This window comes from Chiloscyllium punctatum, chromosome 7 (genome assembly GCF_047496795.1).
Source record: "Chiloscyllium punctatum isolate Juve2018m chromosome 7, sChiPun1.3, whole genome shotgun sequence".
NCBI lineage: Eukaryota > Metazoa > Chordata > Chondrichthyes > Orectolobiformes > Hemiscylliidae > Chiloscyllium > Chiloscyllium punctatum.
In genome coordinates this window covers 116,529,515-116,540,177 of record NC_092745.1, presented here as the reverse complement: position 1 = coordinate 116,540,177, position 10,663 = coordinate 116,529,515, and positions in this window count along the sequence as shown.

Genomic DNA, 10,663 nt, shown 5'->3' with positions numbered 1-10,663 from the left:
AGGAGATCACAAGGCTTGGTTGGATGTGGAAATTCCTTCAGCCCATCTAACATAACACAACCATCGAATAACCATTAACCAGCCAGTCCCTAATCATAATCTTCCATGCAAACATTTGACCTGTTGCCTGTGTTGACTTTTTGCCTCAGACTGCAATGGAACATCTTAACCAGGACGGCATCCTAGCTGTTTTCTGATCCTTGGTGATATTTCCCATCTTCAAGCGGGTGAGCCGTGTAGCTTTAACACAATGAAAGAGCTTGTATAAAAGGGTCAGTGGTTGTGTTCGATACTTCAAATTCTAATTCCAAACTGAGCATTAGATATAATCATTGCCTAGACACAGAGAATGCAAGCAGATTTGTATGCCAGAGGTGTTTTTGCTTTGTTCCTGATACTGGTGAATTTGTTCCACTTCAGCAGCCATTACAAACACTGCCTGAACTCTCAGTAACCTCAGCCTTTACCGACACTTCTTTTAAATTCATTTTTGTCGGGTGTGGGTGCTGCTGGCTGGTCAGCATTTATTGCCCATCCCTAGTTGCCCTTGAGAAGGTGGTGGTGAGCTGCCTTCTTGAACTGTTGCAGTCCACCTGCTGTGGGTTGACCGACAATGCCCTTAGGGAAGGAATTCCAATGTTTTGACCCAGTGATATATTTCCAAGTCAGGATGGTGAGTAGCTCAGAGGGGAACTTGAAGGTGATAGTGTTCCCATGTACCTGCTACCCTTGTTCTTCTAGATGGACGTGGTCGTGGGTTTGGAAGGTGCTGTCTGAGGATCTTTGGTGAATTTCTGCAGTGCATCTTGTAGACATTACACACAGCTGCTACTGAGCATCAGTGGTGGAGGGAGTGGATGTTTGTGGATGTGATGCCATTCAAGCAGACCGCTTTGTCTTAAATGGTATCAGACTTCTTGAGTGTTGTTGGAGCTGCACCCATCCAGGCAAGTGGTGAGTTTTCCATCACATTCCTGACTTGGGCCTTGTAAAGGGTGGACAGGTTTTTAGGAGTCAGGAGGTGAGTTTCTCACTGCAGCATTCCTAGCTTCTGACCTGCTCTTGTAGCCACTATGATTTTCTGGTCAATGATAACCCCAAGAATGTTTGTATTGGGGGTTTCGGTGATGGTAACGACATTAAATGTTAAAGGGCGGTGGTTAGATTGTCTCTTATTGGTGATGGTCATAGCCTGGCATTTATGTGGCGTGAATGTTTCTTGCCACTTGTTGGCCCAAGCCTGGATATTGTTCAGATCTTGTTGCAGTTGAGCAGTGATTGCTTCAGTATCTGAGGAGTCATGAATGGTGCTGAACATTGTATAGTCATTGGCAAACATCTCCACTTCTGACCTCATGGTGGAAGGAAGGTCATTGATGAAGCAGCTGAAGATGGTTGGGCCTAGAACACTACCCTGAGGAACGTATGCAGAGATGTCCTGGAGCTGAGATGACTGACTTCCAACAATCACAACCATCTTTCTATGTACCAGGTATGACTCCTGCCAGCAGAGAGTTTTGTCAATGATACCCTTTGATTGCTAGGGCTCCTTGATGCCACACTGAGTCAAATGCAGCCTTGATATTAAGGACTGTTAGTCACACTGCCCTCTGGAATTCAACTGTTTTGTCCATGTTTGAACCAAGGCTGTAATGAGGTCAGGAGCTGAGTGGCCCTGGTAGAACCCAAACTGGGTGTCACGAAGCAGGTTATTGCTGAGCAGATGCTGCTTGATAATACTGTTGATCACACCTTCCATCACTTTTTTGATATCACAAATAAACTGCTGGGCAGGTAAATAGCCAGGTTGGATTTGTCCTGTAATTTATGTACAGGATATACCTGGACAATTTTCTACATTGTCAGGTAGATGCCAGTGTTGTAACTGTACTGGAAAAGCTTGGTTAGGGGAGTAGCAAGTTCTGGAACACATCTTCAGATTATTCCCGGAATGTTGTCAACGTTGACGATGGAGATACTTGTGGAGCGTCTTCCTCAAGTGAGTTGTTTAATTGTCCTCTATCAATCTCAACCGCATGTACCAAGACTATGAAGCTTAGATCTGATCTGTTGGTTGTGGGATTGCTTAGCTCTGACTATCACTTGCTGGTTAGACTGGATTGCAAGTTGTCCTGTTTGGTAGCTTTGCCACATTGATACCTCATTTTCAGGTATGCCTGGTGCTGCTCCTGGCATGGCCTCCTGCACTCTCCATTGAAGCAGGGTTGAATCCCTGGTTTGATGATAATTGAAATAACTCCACAGAGGCCAGTATCCTGTCAGCAAGTCACCCTTTATTTATGTGTGCATAGTACTTGACACTAGGGGGATGCAACTTCCTCAGACCAGCTCTCAGAGTGAGCAGAATCTCTGACACTTCTGTCAGCCAGGGCTCCCTGATTTGACCAGGTTAGCAAGGAGGAGGTGATGGTCTAGTGATATCATTGGTGGACTATTAATCCAGAGACTCAGCTAATGTTCTGGGATCTGGAATTGTGTATCTAATGCTGTTGATTGTCATAAAAACCCATCTGGTTCACTAAGGTCATTTAGGGAAGGAAACTGCAATCCTTACCTGGTCCTTATCTTGTCTTACCTGGTCCCTACCTTATCCTCAAGGCAGACTTCAGGGTAGGCAGCAGTGAAAATTGGCTGAGCAGAGGCTGATAGCTAAGTTCGGTACCCATAGGGAGGGCCTCAACTGGGACCTTGGGTTCATGTCACATTACAGATGACCCCCATTGCACTATACACACACACAGACACTACTACACACATACACTCTCTCTCACACACACACAGGCACTCCTATACACACATGCACACAGACACACATATACACAGACACGCACACAGACACCCACATACACCCTTACAGACACACACACCCCCATACTCACACATGCACCCCCTCACAGACTTAAGACACTCTACACTCACTACGCACACACATACACTTTCTCACACTCACAACCCCCAACCCAGGCAGACACACACACAGAGACAGACAAAGACCCACATACACACATATATTTTGTGGGGTGAATTTGTACTTTCAGGGCTACATTGTACTTTGCTCAAAAACTGCATGCATTCATGTAAAATTCCATTGTCTCACTTTTTAGATTAGAATCAATCTAAACATCATGGCATAGACAGAGGACACAGGGGGATAACACCTTCAACATATTGTCTAGCTCTCGCCATTGTTAACAGCTAACCTGAGAATGCAACTTTTAAAAAAAAGGTTTTGTGATTTACACATGAACGAAGTGAAACTATCATGATATTCAAACAGATGAAAGGCTTAACAGGCAATCAATTTTACAATGTATAATTTCAGTTACATCATACTGTAAATTTTTGCTATAAATTCTGTGTGTTAGGATTCAGCCCTCCACTACCACCTGATGAAGAAGCGACGCTCCAAGAGCTAGTGCTTCCAATTAAACCTGTTGGACTACAACCTGGTGCTGTGTGATTTTTAACTTTGTACATCCCAGTCCAACACCAGCATCTCTAAATCTTACCTGGTCTAGCCTACATGTGACTCCAGACCCACAACAATGTATTTTACTCTTCACTTCCGTCTGGCCAATTAGGAATGGGCAATAAATGTTGGCCGAGCCAACGATGCCCTCATCCCATGAATGAATTTTAAAAAAGATCCCGATCAGGGAACTCACATTCTCTGAGGTCCACTTGGCCAACCTCATTACCAACAATCACTACCTCCCTCCACCATGGGGATGTAGGCCCATTCTTTTTCTTGAAGCCTCTCCTGGTATTTTCACACCGAGGTCGGTTCCTCTGACTCAGTCTCGGACGCAAGCAGTGTGTACCAGACCATAGCCCGCCTCTTGCCCCAGAGTGTCTCAGAAGAAATTCATCCTCTTCATCAGGCGGGAAAGGGATTGAGGCTGCAACATCCATCATATCCATCTCAGACTCTTCAATGCGACATAGAGAGGGAGAGCCCATGGGTTCTGACAGCCCATCTGGCTGTTCTGAGGGGCTGGGTGTGTTTTGTTCCTGCCCCATTTGCGAGTTTGTAGCTTTCATGTGACCCATATGCTTGTTCAGGACCACCTCACCAACCTGAACTTTGTACATCCTGGTACTTCACTTCTTGTTTTGGTGCCTAGATTGATGACCAGGTGATACATCCAGTTACATTTCTTTGAGACTTTGTAGCAATTAACACAACTGAGTGCCTTGCTCGGCCATTTCAGACAGCAGTTAAGAGTCGACCACACTACTGTGGGTCAGGAGTCACCTGTACATTAGACAAGGTGAGGATGGCAGATTTCCTTCAAGACATTAGTGAACAAACAATCACCAATGATTTCATGGTCATCAGTAGATTCTTAATTCCAGATTTTTATTTATTGAATACAAATTCCATCATGGTGGATTCCAGCCCAGGTAAATAACTCAGAATATTAACTGAGTTGCTGGATTAATAGTCTAGTAATAACACCACTAGACCATTGCAGCCCTGCTTAATGCTGTCGACTTACGTAGATCATCTGCATATGGATCTTTTCAATGTCAAGACTAGCAATGTTTCCTGCCCTGTTTCCTCTGTAGCAACACTTAGTCAACATTCCTGCCCTTACCATAGTTTCCTCTTTGCTGGCAAGATTCAGCAGCTGTTTTGCTTGATTTCTTTTTATTATCGAGTTGAAGTTATAGATCAAAGCTGTCTGGTCAAACTTTGAATGTGTTCATTCAGAGGATTCAACAGAGACCACCCTCTGACATGTCAAATCTGACAAGCCTTGCCTTGCATCAACTCAAGTTTATTGTGCCAACATCTAAGCACAGGGCTTCACAGAGTCCAGCATGTAGCAAGATTGTGTTGGGGCTATAGCTTAAATTTTCTTTCGAGTAAGGCATCTTATCGTGTACAGGAGCTAAATGCTAGAGGAAACCAGTAATTTTGATAATAGCCTTAATCAGCTGTACTGGCATTTATCCTTGGTGTTGCTCGTCCCCTCCCTTAGATATTGTGCCTTTGTGATGTGGTGAGTTGAATAGAGAGAAAATAAATTTAGCTCGTGCTTAAAATAAATGAACATTTCTAAAATAAAAACCGCATTAAATCCTGAAAGCTTCGAGGTTTTAAGCAGGAGTTGGCATTGGTTGTTTTGGCTTCTCTAAGCTATATGACAGAGGGATACATATGTTTTAAGAATCAAAAATTAAGTATAGTACTTAACCTGAGAACGTCTGTCAAATGTTATTTGCTGTGCTAGAACGTAAATAATTCTATGTGCTTATAAGGTCATAGGACATAAAAGTAGACCATTCAGCCCATCACACCTGCTTTGCCATCTGAGATGAAGGCTATTCTAATAATCTTCAATTATATTTGCTTGCCCTTTATTTATAACCCTCAACTCACTGACTCATTAAAAATCTGACTCTCTCAACCTTAAAAAGACTTAATAACCCAACCTCCAAAGCCCTCTAAGATAAAGAATTCCAGATTCACTACTCTCGGAGAAGAAGAAATTCCACCTCATTTCTGTCGTAAATGAGGGACCCCTTACTCTGAGATTACATCTTGTGGTCCTAATGATTCCAACAAAGGGCACCAATCTTTTTGTAAACTACCCTATCAAGTCCCGAAAGACTCTTATATGATTCAGTGAGATCATTCTTCCAAATGTCTCTCAGGTCTACCTATCTCTGTCTTATAAAGATATTCAATGACTCTGTTTCCACCGTCTTTTCAGGAAGAAAATTTCAAAGACTCACAACACTTGAAAAATAAATTTCACCTCATTTTTGTTTTAAATGGGCAATGCCTGATTTATAAGCAGTGACCCCTAGTTCTACATTCTTCCATCAGAGGTAATATCTACTCTACATCTACCGTGTCAGTCTAATGTGTTTCAGTCAAGTTGCCTTTTACACTTGTAAGCTCCAATGAATACAACCTGACCGGTCCAACCTTTCCACATAAGACAAACCTCTCATTCCAGGTAATTGCATGGTAAACCATCTCTTAATTGCTTCCAATGCATTAACACCCTTCATTAGGTAAAATTACCAATTACTTTGCGATAGTGACTATATTTCAAAAATAAATTTAATTGGCTGGAAGTGTCCTGACAGAATGAAGAGCACTATATAAATGTAAGTTTTTCTTATCTTCATATAGCGGGCTTGTATTTTTGGCATTTTGCCATGAGATTGCGTAAACATTGGTCAGAGTGGTTTATGAGCCACCAAACAGCATTGTACAAAAGAGGAAATTAGAGGCAAATAGAGGGCAAGGGGAAGGCAATAATTGTGGTTTCTTCAATCTACAAATAGACTGGTAAATCTAATTAGAACCAATTCAGTAAAAGAAGAATTCCTGGTATGTGTGCAAAGTAGTTTTCTGGAGCACTATGTTGAGAAGTCAGCTAGGTTACAGACTATTAGATCTGGTATTGTGCAATGAGAAAGGTTTAATTAATAATATTAATGTAAAAGGGAAGGCAATGGCCTATTGGTATTATCACTAGACCATTAATCTAGAAACTCAGCTAATGTTTTGGCGACCCAAGTGGAATTTGAATTCAATTAAAACAAAATCTGGACTTAAGAATTTGCTGATGGTGTAGAGGAGCTGGTGTTAGACCAGGGTGGACAAAGTTAAAAAATCACACAACTCCAGGTTATGGTCCAACAGGTTTATTTGGAAGCACGAGCTTTCAGAGCACTGCTCCTTCATCCTGCTGACCCTTAGCTGCCCTCTGAAATGACCTAGGAAACCATTCAGTTGTACCAACTGCTACAAAGTCTCAAAATGAAAATGGAAGGATTGCCTGACACCAGAAAAAACTATAGCAGAAACAGCCCTGTCGACCCTGCAAGGTCCTCCTTACTAACATCTGGGGGCTAGTGCCAAAATTGGCAGAGCTGTCTCATAGACTAGTCAAGCAACAGCCTGACATAGTCATACTCATGGAATCATACTGTGTAGACAATGTCTCAGACACCACCATCACCATCCCTGTCCCATTGGCAGGACAGATCCAGTAGAGGTGGCAGCGCACTGGTATACTGGAGTTACCCTGGGAGTCCTCAATGTTGACTTCAGACCCCATTGAGTCTTGTGGCTTCAGGTTAAACATGAGCAAGGAAACCTCCTGCTAATTACCACATACCGTCCTCCCTCAGCTGAGAAATCAGTATTCCTCCACGCTGAGCAACATTTAGAGGAAGCACTGATGATGGCAAGGGCAGAAAATATACTCTGGGTGGGGGATTTCAATATCCACCACCAAGAGTGGCTTGGCAGCAGGACCACAAATTGAGCTGGTCAGGTCCTAAAGGACATTGCTCCTAGACTGTGGCAGGTGGTGAGGGAACCAACAAGACAGAAAAACATACTTGACCTTATCCTTAGCAAGCGTCTGGCTGCAGATGCATCTGCCATGACAGCATTGATAAGAGCAACCACTGCACAGTCCTTGTGGAGACAAAGTCCTGCCTTCATATTGAGAATAACATCCATCATGGTGTGGCACTATCACTGCGGTAAATGGAACAGACTCTGAACAGATCTAGCAGCTCAAGGCTGGACATCCATGAGGCACTGTGGGCCTTCAAGAGCAGCAGAATTGTACTCCAGCACAGTCTCTAACCTCATGACTTGGCATATCCTCCACTCAACCATTACCATCAAGCCAGGGGATCAACCCTGGTTCAATAGAGAGTGCAGGAGGCCATGCCAGGAGCAGCACCAGGCATATGAGAAGATGAGGTGTCACCCTGGTGAAACCACCAAACAGGGCCACTTGCATACCAAACAGAATAAGCAGCAAATGATGGACAGAGCTAACCAATCATGCAACCAACAGATCAGATCTAAACTCTAGAGTCCTGCCACACCCAGTCGTGAATGTTGGTGGGCGATTAAACAACTCACTGAAGGAGGAGACTCCATAAATATCCCCATCCTCAATGATGGAAGAGCCCAACGCATCAGTGCAAAAGATAGGGCTGAGGCATTCACAGCAAATTTCAGCCAGAGGTGCCGAGTAGATTATCCATCTCAGCTTCCTTCAGTGGTTCCCAGCACCACAGCCACCAGACTTCAGCCAATTCAATTCACTCCACTTATATCAAGAATCAGTTGGAGACATTGGATTCTGCAAAGGCTACAGGCCCTGACCACATTTTGGCAATAGTACTGAAGACTTGGTAAGGGAGGATATTCAGACCCTTGCGCGGGCGGACCTAGAGTCAGGGGATGTAGAGTCAGTGTGGATAGAGCTTCGAAACACTAAGGGTAAAAAGACCCTCATGGGAGTCATCTACAGGCCCCCAAACAGTAGTCTGGATGTTGGAGGTAAGTTGAATCAGGAGCTGAAATTGGCTTGTCGCAAAGATGTTACTACAGTTGTTATGGGGGATTTTAACATGCAGGTAGACTGGGAGAATCAGGATGGTATCGGGCCTCAAGAAAGAGACTTTGTGGAGTGCCTCAGAGATGGATTTTTAGAGCAGCTGGTGCTGGAGCCGACCAGGGATAAGGCGATTCTGGATCTGGTATTGTGTAACGAACCAGAATTGGTCAGTGACCTCGAAGTGAAGGAGCCATTGGGAAGAAGTGACCATAATACAATAAGCTTCAATCTGCAATTTGAGAGGGAGTGGGTACAATCTGAAGTGACAATATTTCAGTTGAATAAAGGGAAATATGGAGCTATGAGGGAGCAACTGGCCAAAGTTCAATGGTTCAATACCTTAACAGGGAAGACCGTGGAGGAACAATGGCGGATATTTCTGTGTATAATGCAGAAGATGCAGGATCAGTTCATTCCTAAAAGGAAGAAAGATCCCAGGAGGAGACATGGGCGGCCGTGGCTGACGAGGGAAGTAAAGAAACATATAAGGTTAAAAGAGAAAAAGTACAACTTAGCGAAGATAAGCGGGAAAACGGAGGACTGGGAAGCTTTTAAAGAACAACAGAGGATTAGTAAGAAGGAAATACGCAGAGAAAAAATGAGGTACGAAGGTAAACTGGCCAAGAATATAAAGGAGGATAGTAAAAGCTTTTTTAGGTATGTCCAAGGCAAAAAAATGGTTAGGACAAAAATTGGGCCCTTGAAGACAGAAGCAGGAGAATATATTACTGGGAACGAAGAAATGGCAGAGGAATTAAATGGGTACTTCAGATCTGTGTTCACTGGGGAAGACACAAGCAATCTCCCTGAGGTAACAGTGGCTGAAGGACCTGAACTTAAGGGAATTTCTATTTGCCAGGATTTGGTGTTGGAGAGACTGTTAGGTCTGAAGGTTGATAAGTCTCCGGGACCTGATGGCCTGCATCCCAGGGTACTGAAGGAGGTGGCTCGGGAAATCGTGGATGCGCTGGTGATTATTTTCCAGAGTTCAATAGAATCGGGGTCGGTTCCTGAGGATTGGAGGGCGGCTAATGTTGTGCCACTTTTTAAGAAGGGTGGGCGGGAGAAAGCAGGAAATTATAGACCAGTTAGTCTGACCTCAGTGGTGGGAAAGATGCTGGAGTCTATTATAAAGGATGAAATTACGGCACATCTGGATAATAGTAACAGGATAGGACAGAGTCAGCATGGATTTATGAAGGGGAAATCATGCTTGACTAATCTTCTTGAATTTTTTGAGGATGTAACTCGGAAGATGGACGAGGGAGATCCAGTGGATGTAGTGTACCTGGACTTTCAGAAAGCTTTTGATAAAGTCCCACACAAGAGGTTAGTGAGTAAAATTAGGGCACACGGGATTGGGGGCAAAGTACTAGATTGGATAGAGAATTGGTTGGCTAATAGGAAACAAAGGGTAGTGATTAACGGCTCCATTTCAAAATGGCAGGCAGTGACCAGTGGGGTACCGCAGGGATCCGTGCTGGGACCGCAGCTTTTTACAATATATGTAAATGATATAGAAGATGGTATCAGCAATAACATTAGCAAATTTGCTGATGACACAAAGCTAGGTGGTAGGGTGAAATGTGATGAGGATGTTAGGGGATTACAGGGTGACCTGGACAAGTTAGGTGAGTGGGCAGATGCATGGCAGATGCAGTTTAATGTGGATAAATGTCTGGTTATCCACTTTGGTGGCAAGAACAGGAAGGCAGATTACTACCTCAATGGTATCAAATTAGGTAAAGGGGCTGTTCAGAGAGATCTGGGTGTTCTTGTCCACCAGTCAATGAAGGCAAGCATGCAGGTACAGCAGGTCGTGAAGAAGGCTAATAGCATGCTGGCCTTCATAACAAGAGGGATTGAGTATAGAAGCAAAGAGGTGCTTCTGCAGCTGTACAGGGCCCTGGTGAGACCACACCTGGAGTACTGTGTACAGTTCTGGTCTCCAAATTTGAGGAAAGACATTCTGGCTATTGAGGGAGTGCAGCGTAGGTTCACGAGGTCAATTCCTGGAATGGCAGGATTGCCTTACACGGAAAGACTGAAGCGATTGGGCTTGTATACCCTTGAGTTTAGAAGACTGAGAGGGGATCTGATTGAAACGTATAGGATTATGAAAGGACTGGACACTCTGGCAGGAGGGAACATATTTCCGTTGATGGGGGAGTGCCGAACCAGAGGACACAACTTAAAAATACGGGGTAGACCATTTAGGACAGAGATGAGGAGAAACTACTTCACCCAGAGAGTGG